The 16,797-nt window shown below is 38.0% G+C and overlaps 1 protein-coding gene across 9 annotated transcripts in view; it reads right to left on the bottom strand.

Annotated features, from left to right (window-relative positions):
* LOC120781719 (voltage-dependent L-type calcium channel subunit beta-2) overlaps positions 1 to 16,797 on the bottom strand; it is a 616,781-nt gene that overhangs the window by 207,584 nt on the left and 392,400 nt on the right. The gene's annotated exons all lie outside the window — the stretch shown is intronic.

Raw genomic sequence — 16,797 nt, 5'->3', positions numbered from 1 at the left:
ATCAGGACACAATCTCCAATCTTTGGCGCATTTTCTGTAGTTTTCCATCGGTACCTCTTGTGGAGGTCCTTGATATAGTCTTCTTTCCATCGGCGACTGAAATTATGATGGAGAATTTTAATTCTTTCCCATCTATTTAGTAAGGATAGCGACTCCACGCCTGGCTCAGGTGTGACCAGAATGGGTGCTCCTTTTAGAAAATGCCCTGGAGTTAGGGCTGTTAAATCGGAGGGATCTTGCGAGAGAACCGTAAGGGGCCGTGAGTTGAGAACGGCTTCGACTTTAGTTATTAATGTAGTGAATTCTTCATAATTAAATTTGTAGCTGCCAGCTATCTTCTTGAAGTAAGATTTGAAGCTCTTTACAGCTGATTCCCACAAACCACCCATATGAGGAGCGCTTGGGGATATAAATTGCCAATTGATACCTTGGGGGGCGTACTTTTGTACGATGTCAGGTGATACTTGTTTAAAGAAATCCACGAACTGTTTCTCTGTGGCTCGTTGAGCTCCAATGAATGTTTTGCCATTATCGCTCATGATTTTGGATGGGAAGCCACGTCGAGCGACGAAGCGAGCAAATGCCGCGAGGAAACCCTCTGTCGTCAGATTAGTGCATAGCTCAAGGTGGACTGCCTTTGTCGTGAAACATACAAAGACAGCCACATAGCCTTTCATGAGAGTGGGAGATCTTAGCATGGACGCCTTTATTTGAAAAGGCCCAGCAAAATCGACACCTGTGGTGGTGAAAGGCAGAGCGAAATTGCAGCGTTCAGGTGGAAGTGCTGCCATAATCTGCGTTCGCATTTTTTGCTTATGCATAGTGCAGATCTTGCACATAAAAATGCATTTTTTGATTTGGGGCTTCAGACGTGGGATGTAATACTCTTGTCGTACCATATGTTGCATGAGGCGATGTTCGGCGTGTAGCATTAATATGTGGATGTATTTCAGGAATAATGTGGCAAATGGAGACTTCTCAGGTATGATTATGGGGTGACGTTCGTTATACGTAAGGCTGGAATTAGCAAGCCAGCCGTTTGCACGAAGCAGACCTTTCGTGTCTATAAATGCGTTTAGTACTAAGAGTGCGCTCCTTTTCTCAATTGGCTTCGATAATCTTAGTAACCTCAGTTCGCGGCTGAAATAGCGCGTTTGGGTTGATGCGATAAGAGCGACCTTTGATTTTTGTAAGTCTTGGTGCGTCAATGTATCGCATTGGGGGCAAGTTGCTCCCTTTACCTTAAGTTTGAGTCGCTCTGCGAATTTGAGAATATAGGCGACTACTCAGAGTGCTCGGGGGAACGATGAAAATCGTTCAAGGATGTCATTACCATCCAATATTGTGTGGTAGGTGTCGATTTGTCGACTTTCGGGGGCAATTATGTTGCGCATTGGCGATTGTGGCCAGGAATCGGGAGATTCTGTCAACCACGGGGGCCATTCCACCATAGGTTGGTGGTGGCGAGATGCAGGGGTTTGGACCCTCTTGTACCTAGATCAGCAGGATTGTCAGCACTGGCAACGTGTCGCCAAGTGGCTGATCCTACTAGGTCAAGTATTTGCGCCGTTCGATTAGAAATATAAGTTTTCCACGCGTGTGGTGGCTTTTCTAACCAGGCTAGAACTATTTCGGAATCAGACCATAGATATAATTTGTATTTTGCCATGTTTAAGTGGATCTGCACCATGGAAACCAGCTTTGCTAGTAGCAGAGCGCCACAGAGTTCAAGTCGTGGTAGACTTACGGTTTTTAGAGGCGCAACTTTTGCTTTTGCCACTAGTAGGTGGCTTGTAGTTGCAATATCGCTTTGTGTGCGCACATATATAGTGGCACAATATGCCTTTTCAGAGGCGTCGCATAAGCCGTGTAGTTCCACTTTGTATTCGGGAGAATAGTTTACCCACCGTGGAATTTGTATCTGCGAAATGTCGGTCAGATTATTAGCGAACTTGGACCATCTTTCTAAGCGAAGAGGTTTCACTTGTTCGTCCCAGTCAGTTCCGTCTAGCCATAATTCTTGAATCAGGATTTTCGCTTGTATCATAATTGGCGAAAGCCATCCTGCGGGGTCGAAAAGTTTTGCCACAGAGGAGAGAATTTGGCGTTTTGTAATGGCGGATAATGCGGATACGGACTCAGTCGTGTATAAAAACTGGTCCGATATCGCATTCCATTGGATGCCCAGTGTTTTTGTTGTACTTTCCTTTTCGAATATAAGGAAATTAGTATCCAACAAATTGTCGTTTGGTATATTTTTCAAGATATTTGGGTGATTAGCTGTGATCTTCTTTAGGGGAAACCCTGCGGTGTTGAGGGCTTTTATCACTTGTGATAAGGACTAGTATGCTTGTGGGAGGCTGTGGCTCCCAGACAAGATATCGTCTACATACGTTTGTGTTTTTAAGATTTTTGTTGCCAGGGGAAATTCTGACTTTGTGTCTTCTGCCAGTTCGTGGAGTGTACGGATGGCTAGATATGGGGCACAGTTTACGCCAAAGGTAACTGTTTTCAATTTAAAGTCGCGTAGTGGACTATTGGCAGATTTTCGGAAAATAATCCGCTGAAAATCTTGATCCTCTTTATGTACCAGTATTTGTCGATACATGTTTTCGACATCCCCATTGAATACGTATTTGTATATACGCCAATTTAATATGAGGACCATTAAATCGGGTTGGAGTGTGGGTCCCGTAAATAGAATATCATTTAGGGAATTCCCCGAGCTAGTGGATCTCGAGGCATTAAAGACAACTCCAACCTTTGTGGTTTTTTTGTCAAGCTTTACTACTGCATGATGTGGCAAGTAGAATGAGTAATATTTGCCTTTAATGATTTTTTCGCATGGGCTTACTTCCTCCATGTGGTCTAAATGGAGGTATTCTTCTAAGACACCATCATAATCTTTTTCCATACTTAGAAACTGCTGTATTGCAGAGGTTCGAGAGTGACCTAAGGCGAGTGTGTCTGGAAATTGTTGTTTTCGAGGTAGTCGTACGACATACCGACCATTATCTGATCTAGTAGTTGTGGCTTTGTAAAAGTCTTCACAATACTGATCTTCTGGTGTTGTACTTGAAATGGGGGGGAGTTCTTCTAACTCCCAAAATTTTCTCAATTGTGAATTAAGGTACTCGTTTGAGATTTCCTCAACTTGAGTTGTCATTGTTGTGACTGGTTCCGCAACTAGTCCACTTAGGACCCAACCGAAAATGGTATTTTGCGCCAGAAGTGTTTTCGAAATTTTTTCAACACCTTCTATTATAATTTGAGATATAAGGTCGCTGCCTAATAGGAGGTCTATTTGAGCGGGGGTGTTGCAGTTGGGATCTGCTAGCTTTAGTTGTGTAACCTTTTGTCAATGCTTGCTATTTATATGATAGCTTGAAAGCATGTTCGTGAGTTGCGGTAAGACTATTGCATCTGCTTGAATGCGCTTATCCGCTTGGGGGGAAATTAGGGTAATGGCGCAGATTTTATTGGAGTTTTGAACTACTCTTCCGCCCATTCCCGTAATTTCAAAATTGGCTAATTTTGTAGGCAGTTGTAGCCTATTTTGTGCCCTAGACGCAATAAATGATCTTTGTGATCCTTGGTCTATTAAGGCCCTGAGTTTAAACAGTTCTCCTCGGTGCTCGATGGAGACGACTGCTGTTGGTAGTAGTACCATACTTTGAATCTCGCTGTGCAGCGTTTGAGTTTTTAATGCCTTGGAGCAACATGGTGTCTCTTGGCAAAATTCGGGATTTTGTGTTTCGGGAGTTGCGGTTGCAATTAAACCCGTGGCTTTTTTCAGAAAGCGCTACTTTGAGGTGTGTTGGGAAAGTTATTGAAATGCAACATTGAATGATGCCTCTTGTGGCAATATACGCAATTGAATTTGCTTTCGCAATTATTGAGATTATGTGAGTGGGACAAGCAGTTTGCACAGAGTCTTTTTGCTCTGACAAGATTTTAGCTTGTGCCCTCCTTTACACAGTTCGCACGACGTTAATTTATTTTGCACAGTCACCGACTAAACCTCGTACTGAGCAGTTGAGTTAGCGTCTTTCTCTGAGTTTATAGCTATTCCTATAGCTCTCTTTTGGTGTTCTTTTTTTTTGCACTGCGGTCTGCTTATTTAAGTAACGCGATTAATTCTTATTTTAAGTGAGAAACATAATCCAGTACTTATATCAGTGTGTTATAACTTTTCCACTATGCCCCCGGCGGGCTTCCAGGTCGGGGACAACAGGTTTGCTGCGCTGGCCCAAGGTCCCCAACCAAAACGTAAAAAATCGTATCAAAAACTGCAAGATGCTTTTCCTGACTTACCGCCAATAAAAAGTGAAGATCCAAAGTATATTGTGATTAAATCCGACGAGAATTCTACACCCCTTTCGAAGGTTTCTTGTTTTCGTGTTTACAATGCCTTACTCACCGTGAGCAAAGATATAAACAAAATTAGTGAATTACGCGACTGCAGCCTATTACTGCTAGTGAAAAATAAGCAAGTAGCAGAAAAGTTTATAAAAACGAAATGTCTTTTCAACATTGGCGCTGTTAGCGCTAGCTATCATCAACATCTTAATTGTAACAAAGGCACCATTTATGCACCGTTTTTAAACGATGTGCCTGAAAGCGAAATAATAGAAGGACTCAGTTCTTACGAAGTCTCCGCGGTTTATAAGTTCACTCGCAAAGTTGAAGGTGTTATAAAGCCTACTGGTGTTATGCTAATATCATTCAACAGTTATTCCCTTCCAAACAAAATAAACATCGCATGGAGGATGACCTCTGTGCGACCATACGTGCCTAATCCAATGCGCTGCAGGTCATGCCAAAATTGGGTCATACGCAAAAACATTGTAAGGGTTCCCCAACATGCGAAACTTGCAATTTCCCTTCTCCACACGATAATGACTGCATCCGAGTCATGTGTGCGAATTGTTCTGGCGAGCATCGTTCTTCGGACTATAAGTGTCCAAAGTATATGCAAACCAAAGAAATTTTTAAAAATAAAGACACTAGAAAAGTGCAGTATGCACGAAGCCCTTAAAAAGTATAGAGAAAATACTTCCCTCCCTTCCCTCACTGCTAGCTTTTCACATGTGCTTCAACCTACAAAAGAGGTATCCTCTGTATCCAACACACCAACAAAAATTTCAGCCATCAACAATTTCACAAAATCTAAAAATAATCATAGAATTGCCGACAATGACTTGCCTAGTACATCAAAACAAAACGCAGAGGTCACCTCTGCTCCCAACTCATCAACAAACTCTTTAACTAGAAAAAATCACTCATCAAACGCCAACAACAAACATATTTCCATCAACAAGCCTGCATCGATCAGTTCAGACTACAACAACGTCTCACATTCAGCTAAAAATATCAGCGACAACTGTACCCAACAAGCCTCTTTCTTAAATCCCAAACTTTTTCAGTCCAACAACAGCCTCTCTCATTTCTAACTTAAACAACTCCTTAAACTCAGCTTAATAAATATACTGACTTCAACAACACTACTACCAACACTACCGTGCAGTCTAACCCACCTAATCACGAAAATCTCTTTCCAACAACAAGCAATTCCAACGATAATAAATACTCTACTCAACATACTGAACAAATAGAAATTGACTCTGAATAAATACGCTTAGCCTTTACTCTCTTTTGAACTAGTACTCAATTGGTGACACTCAGCTTCAACTGACTGCTCATACGAGTTGATATTCTAGCTCTCTTCTGTTTCCCTTTTTCTTTTTTTCCTACATAGATCTTATGATTCCATTATTGCAATGGAATTTAAACGGCTACACTAATAATTACAATGAGCTTCAATTATTAATACAAGATCATTCCCCAGCTATTATTCTCTTAAATGAAACTCACATCTCTTTCAACTTGTCGGCTTTTACTCCTAAGCAGTACATTGGCATGTTTAACAATCTTCCACATATTAGCACAGGTAAAAGAGGTATTGCGATTCTCATAAGAAGAGATATTCCACACAAAATTAATGCCATTCAATCCAGCTTGCTGGCTATGTCGATCGAAATTATCTTAGTTAAAAAAATCACCATTATCTGCACCTATATTGCACCAGATGAACATTTTACCAGTACAGACATCCTGCAATTAATCAACCAAGCTTCTACTCCTTTAATTTTCGCTGGTGATTTTTAATGCATGGAGTCCACTATGGGGCTCTCCAATAGCCAACAAGAGGGGCAAATGCATTGAAGACGCTTTACTTTCCTCTAACTTAATATGTTTGAATAACGGATCCGCGACACACTTTTCCACTCACTCCACTTTTTCCCATGTAGATCTTACAATGTGCACCGACACACTCTGCCACAGAGTGCGAATGGAGTATACTCGATCACCTGCATGGAAGCGATCACTTCCCCATTGTACTAAAATTGCACCTAGGTTCAACAACTAAAAACCACAAAATAAATCAGGTATTCAAAACTGATTACGCTGATTGGGAGAAGTTTCAGACACATTGCGAGATAAATGGCAATAATACCCCAATATCTGACAACCCTAACCAAGAAAGTGCGAGGTTAACAAAAATTATCCGTTCAGCAGCGAATGTTAGCATTCCTCATACAAAGCCAACAGCAAGTTCAAAGAGTGTTCCTTGGTAGAATAAAGAAATCGCTGAATTGCGGGCAAAAAAACAGACAGCTTGGTATGAATACAAACGCGCTCGATCACTAGTCAACTTAATATCTTTCAGGAAAGCCAATGCTCTTTCCCGTCGTTCCGCGAAACAGGCCAAGCGTAAATGTTTTTCAGGATTTCACAAGCAAAATAAATCCTTCGTCTAGTCTACGTTAATATGGAACGCTTTAAAAAAAAACTTTCTGGAGTGCCTAGAAATCTAACCATTCAATGCGTAAGGGGCCAACAAGTTTGGTAACCAATCCATCCGATATTTCCAGAGTTATTTGCAAACCACTATTCTGAAACAAGCTTAGATATTTCATTCAGCACACAGTTTCGAACCTCTAAAACCACCACACTGTCCTGACACTTCCTACTCTGTCTGCCCTCTTTCTTTTTCTGCTAAACAAATAGAAACCAGCATTTCATTGTCTGAATTCGAGTTCGTTGCATCTACCGTTAAGGGTAAGTCCCCAGGGCAAGATAAAATTTCTTATCCAATTATCAGACATATGCCAAAAAGCCTCAAGCTCCGATTGGTAAAGCTTTATAACAAAATTTTCAATACTGGTGTCTACCACAATTTTGGAAAACGTCCTGTGTCATACCAATACTTAAGCCACAAAATCCTCCGATGAACTTGCTAACTATAGGCCGATTTCCCTCCTTCCATGTATGGGCAAAATTTTGGAAAAAATCGTGGCTAACCGCTTGATGTGGTATGCTCAGCGAAACAAGTTCATATCCACCGAATCAAGTCGCCTACAAAAAGGTCAAGGCACGTTAGATGCTTTAATCCAACTGACTACTTCATTACTAACGCTTTGTCCAGCAAACCACGTGTCCGTACTATCTCTGGACTTTCACAGAGCTTTCGACAAAATTGGAGCCCATATTGTTATTCGACAACTAAGAAAATGGAAAATAGGCCAGAATATGATACGTTTTATTACTAACTTTCTCACAAACAAGAAAACTTTCGAAAGTCAACGTAAATGGTTTTCTTTCTTCAACACTCCCGTTTTCTAATGGTACGCCGCAAGGCTCACCTCTTTCAGCCCTCCTTTTTTATCATTGCTTTCGATGATATTAGTAGGATGATAAAAAAATTACAAAGGAGTTGAGCACCAGATCTATGCTGACGATGTCCTAATCTACACAAAGTCTCTGACGTTAATTTTGCTCAATCCTTATTTACTAATATACTGCCAGAATTGAGACTTGGTCACTGGAGTCTGGTGCTTCACTTTCCTTAGACAAAACACGTATCCTTCATGTATGTAGGAAGCAAAATTGCACGGCATTTCATAACCCTGAAGTCTCTCTAATTATAATTTAATGCTCACTGTAGTATATCAAGGGCCTTTCCAACCTCGCCAATAAAAACGATAATGGCTGAATCTGGCTTACCAACTATTCAAAATAAAATTATAGATTCTTCGCTTCAAATTCTTGCGAAAACGGCTGAGAACACCAACCCATTACTTAATACAACTATCACCCATGCCACGAAAAAAAGAAAAATTCCAAGAATACAATCGGCTATTTCGAGATGCTTAAGTTTCGCTGCAGAAAATAATATTTTACGTAACGCAACACGCAAATTCACCACTCGACATCCTCCCTGTCTGATCAATGATAAAATACTACAGAATAAGCTTATGTTTTTGTCCAAGCAAAACACACCAAACGAAGTCTTTCAACAAACCTTTGCTGAACTGGAATCTAATTACACAAATAATGGCTGGAAATCGTGTATGTCTGCAATAACGTCTCCTTCCAATCGCAATCCCATAATAGAAGTTATCAGAGACGTGGTCATTGGTGCCCCTCAGAAAATCCAAGTAATGTGGATCCCTGGCCATGCTGGTTCTACAGGCAACCACTTTGCAGACCTCGCTGCGAAAAATGTAGCCAGGACTCCTGCCTTAACATACTACGTCTCATCCAAGCAAGACATTCTTAACCTTATTAAGCACAAAAGGCATCAAAAAAACGCAAGCGAATGGAAAACATTTAAACATCACTACGCGGTCATAAACCCAGCCAGAAATCGTATAATCTACTTGTCAGCAGTTCCAACTAGCGCAATGAAGACATATACTCGATTAAGGATTGGACACACTATCATAACACACGCCCACTTACTATCGGGTAAAAGCCCATCCATTTGCCCCTTTGCGAGGACACCGCTACTATCAAACACTTACTCACACTCTGTCCGATGCTTCACCAACAGCCCACAACTCTGGCAACATTGATCTCATAAAACTACTAAGCGAACCTTCAGAAAAAAACGTGATGATTGTATATAGATTCTTAAAAACCAACGATTTGTTAAAATATATTTAAGCAAATTACATCTTTACTAACCCTTAGCAATTAGAATTTTTCACCTAGTTATAATTACAAGACGGCTGAAGGCCTCGTAGCCAGTGCTGCGTTTATGTATTTATATATTAAAACTCTTTTTGTTATATGAATTATTATAAAGAAAATAAATAAATAAATAATTTATTTTGTTCAGATGTGAACGATTGATTTTTAAAAAAGCTTTTGTTTAAACTGTTGTTGTTACTAGCTTGGGGTCTAATGAAACTGCGATTTAGGTCGTGTTGAACGTTTTTGGTTCTGACCGTCTTTTTATCTACCCTTTCCGCAATTTCGTATTGGGTAGTTAAAAAATCTTTCATCTGTTGCCACGTTGGGCATTTTCTTCGTGATGAGAGCGATTGCTCCCACAGAAGCAAAGATTTTTCCGGTAATGCCGCGGAGCATATGTTTACCAGTATGGGTCCCAATTGTCTGTGGGAATATTCTGTGTCGATAGAACCGACAAACAATTTGAAACAGTGGATTGAAGTTTTATGAACTCTTCACTTGTTTCTTTCTGAATTTTTGGTAAGTTCATTAATATGGTGGCTTGTTGGTCGACCAATATTCTTTCATTCTCGTATCGTTCTTTTAGAGCTTCCCAAGTCAAATTGAAATTGTAGTCATTTAATGCGAACTGTTTGACTATTACGCCTGCTTGACTTTTGGTTTTGTATCTGAGGTGATACAATTTTTGCGCTTGTGATAATTTACGATGGTTTATGTACACGGCCGTAAACATGTCCCGGAAGGACGGCCATTGTTCATAACCTCCGTGAAATGTTTCTGTATCGCATGCTGGCACTTTAAGGTGAATGCCTGAACTCGCCTCTTGGCTTTGAATTTGTGGCAGCTCTATTCTCGGTTGTGGAATAGGTGCAATTGCTTTAATTAATTTCAATTGATCGGAGATCATGGCTTTTGTCGGCGCTACATGCCACACAGCTCGCGATTCTATGGCCATTTTGAGGGAAAACTTCGGAGAACAATTCATCTCAAGAAATGGACCCGTAAGTTGGCCACCAAGATCATGCGATTTAACGCCTTTAGACTATTTTTGTGCGGCTACGTCAAGTCTAAAGTCTACAGAAATAAGCCAGCAACTATTCCAGCTTTGGAAGACAACATTTCCGAAGAAATTCGGGCTATTCCGGCCGAAATGCTCGAAAAAGTTGCCCAAAATTGGACTTTCCGAATGGACCACCTAAGACGCAGCCGCGGTCAACATTTAAATGAAATTATCTTCAAAAAGTAAATGTCATGAACCAATCTAACGTTTCAAATAAAGAACCGATGAGATTTTGCAAATTTTATGCGTTTTTTTTTAAAAAAAAGTTATCAAGCTCTTAAAAAATCACCCGATATTTAATATATTGTATATTTTATATGTGTGTATATATTTATATGTATGTATATATGTATATATACTTTTTATACCCTGAACAGGGTATATAAAGTTTATCACGAAGTTTGTAACACCCAGAAGGAATCGTCGGAGACCCTATAAAGTATATATATAAATGATCAGTATGTCGAGCTGAGTCGATTTAGCCATGTCCGTCTGTCTGTCTGTCCGTCTGTCTGTATATATACGAACTAGTCTCTCAGTTTTTAAGATATCGTTTTGAAATTTTGCAAACGTCATTTTCTCCTCAAGAAGCTGCTCATTTGTCGGAACCGCCGATATCGGACCACTATAACATATAGCTGCCATACAAACTGAACGATCGGAATCAAATGCTTGTATGGAAAACTTTCACATTTGACAAGATATATTCACGAAATTTGGCATATGTTATTTTTTAAGGCAACAATGTAATCTCCGAAGAAATTGTTCAGATCGGTTAACTATAGCATATAGCTGCCATACAAACTGAACGATCGGAATCAAATGCTTGTATGGACCACTTTCACATTTGACAAGATATATTCACGAAATTTGGTATATGTTATTTTCTAAGGCAATAATGTAATCTCCGAAGAAATTGTTCAGTTCGGTTAACTATAGCATATAGCTGCCATATAAACTGAACGATCGGAATCAGGTTCTTCTATGGACAACTTTCGCATTTGACAAGATATATTCACGAAATTTGATATATGTTATTTTCTAAGGTAACAATGTAATTTCCGAAGAAATTGTTCAGTTCGGTTAACTATAGCATATAGCTGCCATACAAACTGAACGATCGGAATCAAGTTCTTGTATGGACAACTTTCACATTTGACAAGACATATTCACGAAATTTGATATATGTATGTTATTTTCTAAGGCAACAATGTAATCTCCGAAGAAATTGTTTAGATCGGTTAACTATAACATATAGCTGCCATACAAACTGAACGATCGGAATCAAGTTCTTGTATGGACAACTTTCACATTTGACAAGATATATTCACGAAATTTGATATGTGTTATTTTTTAAGGCAACAATGTAATCTCTAAAAAACTTGTTTAGAACGGATTACTATAGCATATAGCTTCCATACAAACTGAACACATAGTTACTAACAGAAATGCACCTGTGAAGGGTATTTAGCTTCGGTGCAACCGAAGGTAACGTTTTTTCTTGTTTTTTTTTTGTTTTGCGGACTTATTCGAATGCCCTCGTACAATATAATTGATATAGTATAATATATATCTGTATATATAATATATATGTCCCCTTTTTTTTTTTTTTTGGTTGCGGACTTATTCGTATGACCTCGTTATATATTTTTTATATAGTATATTGTATATGTGTATATATGTATATATATACACCCGCGGCCAAGCGTAACTTACCACTTGATATTTTTTGATTATTTTCAATTTTTTCGTTCTTTGGGTAACTTTTTCATGGATTTAATAGAATACGGGGAATATATAGATGGCTCGAATATATTTGGTTAACTGTTGATTTTAATCTGGCCCATTTGTAAAATTAAATTGAGACAACTTTTTTTTATTTGCACACAAGTCTTTGATTTCATTATTACTAATTCTTCTAATAACTTAACAACATTTTTTGTTTCAATTGAAAATGGAATTACAACATATTCAAAAAGAATAACGGGAAATCTAATATGGCTAGCACCTCTAGCGGATATTACAGCTTCGATACGAGCAGGCATTGACCCAACAAGTTTCTCCAAAACACTGCTTGAAATTTCCTCCTCCCAAACACTTTCTAACATTTTTTTTAGTTCTGGTTTACTTTTACTTTTTTGACAGAACTTATTTTTTTTTTAATATTTTATATTTGGGTAAGTCAGAGATCACTTCGTTAAAACTTAACGGAAAAATTCCATTACCGCAACAAGTACCGTTACAATGAGTGATAGAACACGTGTTCGCTAGAAATTTCTTAATGGTTAGTTACGCTTGGCCGCGGGTGTATGTACATATATACATACATATATATATATATATTTTTTTTTTATTTTTGTTTGCGGACTTATCCGAATGCCCTCGTATGCACTTTCGTAGTTACAGGCGTCAATACCCTTGTATGTATATGTGCCTGGCCTGTATGTATGCGCTATAATATAATAAAAAGTATGCAGCGAAGACAAAAGGAAATATTTGCCAATGTTAGTATATGTATATATTTGTTGTTGTACCGGCCCGTTTATGTATTAATAAATATCGATAAATGTTGGATAATTATTACAAATATTCAAATTTGATAATTTTATATTTAATACTCCCCTTTTCTGCATATAGATTCAATTATATTTAAGTATATTTACTTGTATATAATGATGGTATTGTTTTTGCGGTCTGTTGTTATTGCGCGACACGAATAAAAAGAGAGTTCACCATGCGTAAGTGTTCACCTCTTGTTACGATATTAAAATTTTTAACTTCGTATAATATAATACGGAGTCGTTTTTAGTGGATATGTATGTACGTATGTTCGAATTGATTATTTCTTTTCTTTCTCTTCTTGTCTTTTTATTGTGCCTTTTGCTTATTTATTTTTGATATACTGCTTGCTGTTTTGAAGAACAGAAGGAGTATTGCGGAAAATCTTGCAAGTGGATACTTGAAATTAAATTGTTGTTTGATTAGCTTCTTACGTGTGTTCGTAACACAGGGGTAAGCAAATAGGCAAATAAAAGATTTTTTTTGTTACTGTTTTATATATATAGATGATATATATAATTAAAATTTGAGCGGTTTGTGCCGTTCAAACGGATTATCTTAAATATAAATCCGTTGGTTATCATACATATGTACATACATATAATAAATATAAATGAAAACGATACACTTACTTTATCACGCCTCAAGGGGTTTTGGGGGGAAAGTAAGATTTTGAAATAGCGCTATGCCTAATGCTCCGGTTCTCCCGTCCTGTTGTTCCGCGCCTGTGTGCCGGTTTTTCCGTCCTGTTGTCCCGCGCCTGTGTGTTCCGGTTTTCCTGGTGTGTGTTGTTATTAATGTTTTTTGGCCGATCGCGCCCGAATTATGTATTAGGTTTTTATAACGCGGCGCGCTCGTTTGATTTTGGTTACTTTTTAAATAATTTGTTTAAAAAAATTATTTTTCTCTTTTTTTTTATTTTTACATATATGTATATTGTTTTTAAAGTTAATTTTGTTTCTGTATGTATATATTTCTTGTTATATCCTTTTTTGCACAGCAGTGGTCATAACTTTTCACTTCACCTAAAGTTAGTTGTATTGTTTTTCTTTCGTTTTTTGTATGTTTAATGTCACTGCACTTTTATGCCTTTAAATTTTTAATTTGGTTTTCTTTTTTTTTTTTTTTCTATAGTGCCTTTCTGTAGGCTCGAAGGACCATGTTTTTATCAGTTAATTTCCTCGCACTCACCGTTCGGAACCTTATATAAAAAAGAGGTAACACACAATTCCGCCAGAAACTTACAAAAATTTTATTGTGCTTTAACTTTGTGTACAATTTATAGATTTCACTCGAAAAAAATGAATGTTCGCACAATATGTTGTCGCTCGGGATTACTCGCACGGCTGATGGTTAGCGGATCGCAAAAAGAAGTGTCGGTGAACTTGTTTCTCCGCCCCTTTTGTTCCCTTTTGGTTGAGGTGAAAAATGCAGTGGCAAAGTAGTTATGTGTGATGTGGATTGTAGGTGGTGTAGAGATGAGTGTGGTGAATGAAGAGTGCTAGTGACGTATATTTTGATGCGGTGAGTGTAGAGTGTTCTGGATTATTGTTGTGGTTAGGTGTTCGGTGTTGGTTATGTGTCAGGTGGGGCAGGGGACTGAAGCTCATTTAGCCACTGACAATACATTATTTGCCATGATTTTTTTATCAGTTTTTTCATAACATTATAATAATTAAACATTATAAAATTTCATGTGCCGCTCGTCAGATGACTAAAATTTAAACATTCGACAGCCAAGTAACAACTAATTTTTTATACTCGTGTAACTTGTTATAATAACAATATAATAACAGGTGATCTTAGTAGAGGTGCTTTTTTCAATAGCGTTTTCTTGGCAGATTGTGCGTGAATCGGGTCAAGCTGTCATGTTGCTTTTTTCAGTATTGTTAGGCAATTCAAGGCCTGAACAACGTTTACAAATAGTTCAACTTTATTATGAAAATTCACGTTCTATAGGTAATGTATTTCGCGTGCTTTTCTCAACTTATCATCACCATTGACCTACTGAGCGTACTATTCGCAATCATCCGGACCATCAACCATCTTCAGACCCATCATTCGTTATTAGTGGAGAGTCGATTCGTCGCAACAACTCGGACTAACTTTTAGAACGACTTGGCACATTTTACGTTAATTCAAACCCTACAAAATACAGCTTGTACAAGAACTGAAGCAGCTCGACCTTCCTTAGCGACATCGCTTCGCTCTATGGTCACTTCTAAAGTTCCAAGAAGACCCGATGTTTTCGAGCCAAATACTGTTCAGCGATTAGGCCCATTTTTGGCTTAATGGATATGTAAACAAACAAAATTGCCACATATGGGACGAAAAGCAACGTAAAGAGATTCAAGAGCTGCCATTTCATCCACAAAAACAACGGTTTGGTGTGGTTTGTGAGCCGGTGGAATCATGGCTCCATATTTCTTCAAAAATGAAGCAGGTGAGAACGTTACTGGCGACCGTTATTGCGCTGTGATAAACGACATTTTGATATCAGAAATTAAAGCTCGTGATCTCGGCGACATTTGCTTTCAACAAGCGGCGCTACTTCCCACTAGTGGTGGGCGATAATTCACCACCGGTGATTTTATGACTGTGATTGGTGATTTTTATACATGCCACTCTTTCACTGTGAATATAATTTACAATTGGCACCAGCTGATAAACAAAAATTGCGTGTGGTGATTAGAGGCAGAAATTGTGATTTTGAATACTTTTTCACTATGAATATATGAGTATTGTGTTTTATTTAATTCCGTTGAACGATTGCTTAAAATAAATATTTTGAATACTTTTAAATTTAATAAATATTGTGAAAATAGCTTTTCAAATAAATAAAAAACGAAGTGAAATGGAGCAATTTTTTGAAGCAATATGAAACTCATGCAAAATGCAAAATTTGCAAAAATGATATATCTTATAAAACGTCGAATACGATCCTGGAGCAGCGACCGTGGAAAAAGTAGCTATTATATCAACGGTAGATTCAGATGAATAGCATGAAGTTACGAAAACAAATGTACAATACGGTAAAACATAATACTTTTACTTCGGTTAAGAGATTTAAATATGATTTCAGAGTCGAGCCTGTTCTGCACCAATCTAGAATAACTGCCGGGAAATGTAATGTGAAGATTTCTGCAAAGGCAAAAAAAGAAATTGATGATGCGTTGCTAATGCTCTTCATTAAGGACTACAACCTTTTAGCATTGACATTTTGAATTTAATAATATATTACTGGAGAGCTGTCCAATGCGTGAGACACATACTGCCAAAAACTTAGCCGAGCAAATACAAAAAATCTCAACTGAGTGCGGTGTATTTGATAAAATAATATTTGCAGTATCTAATAACGCAACAATATAAACAGTGTCTTGAAAAATTAGCTCAAACTACGCCACTTCGGCTGTTTTGCGCATACGTTAAATTTAATTGTTAAAGCAAGTATAAGTGGCAATGACGTTAATACTGTTTTACAAAAAGTAAAAAAATTGTCGCACATTTCAGAAGAAGCACTTCTAAAAATTAAAAATTTATGAGTTTTCAACGCAATGCTGGTACCGAACCTTTAAAACTAATTCAGTGTTGATACTCGCTGGAATTCTATATTTTATATGCTTGAACGTTTTATTAAAGTGGAAGATGCTGTTAAAAGTACTGTCGCGCTCATAGATAAGGAATTATTCCGAATTAATCCTGACGAATGGTTGCTGTTAAAGGATTTACTTACTGTATTAAAACCTTTTGAATACACTACAAAAGAAATAAGCGGCCAAAAATATTGCACTGGATCAATGGTTATCTCTATTGTAAATGGTCCCAAAAGCGTGTTTACTAAGTGGCCACAAGCCAATACTTATGTAGATCCAGTAAAAGCAGTGGCTTTTGAATTACTATATGGTATAAATGACAGATTCGGGAATACCGAAAAGAGCAACACTCTAGGCATGGCATCATTCTTGGATAGTCATATCCAATTAAATAATTAAAAATCATAGATGTAAGTAGAGTAATTCAAAAAGCCCAAGCAAATGAACCCCAAGAACCACAAATAGAAACCTCAGAGTTTTCAAGGAGCTATATAGACACCAATATGGTGTCAAACAAGCCGCGAGGTACTAGTAATTCAAGAGCCG

This window comes from Bactrocera tryoni, unplaced genomic scaffold (assembly GCF_016617805.1).
Source record: "Bactrocera tryoni isolate S06 unplaced genomic scaffold, CSIRO_BtryS06_freeze2 scaffold_7, whole genome shotgun sequence".
NCBI classification, from domain to species: domain Eukaryota; kingdom Metazoa; phylum Arthropoda; class Insecta; order Diptera; family Tephritidae; genus Bactrocera; species Bactrocera tryoni.
Note: the sequence above shows the minus strand (reverse complement) of the source record. Positions and strands in the feature narration are given on the sequence as shown.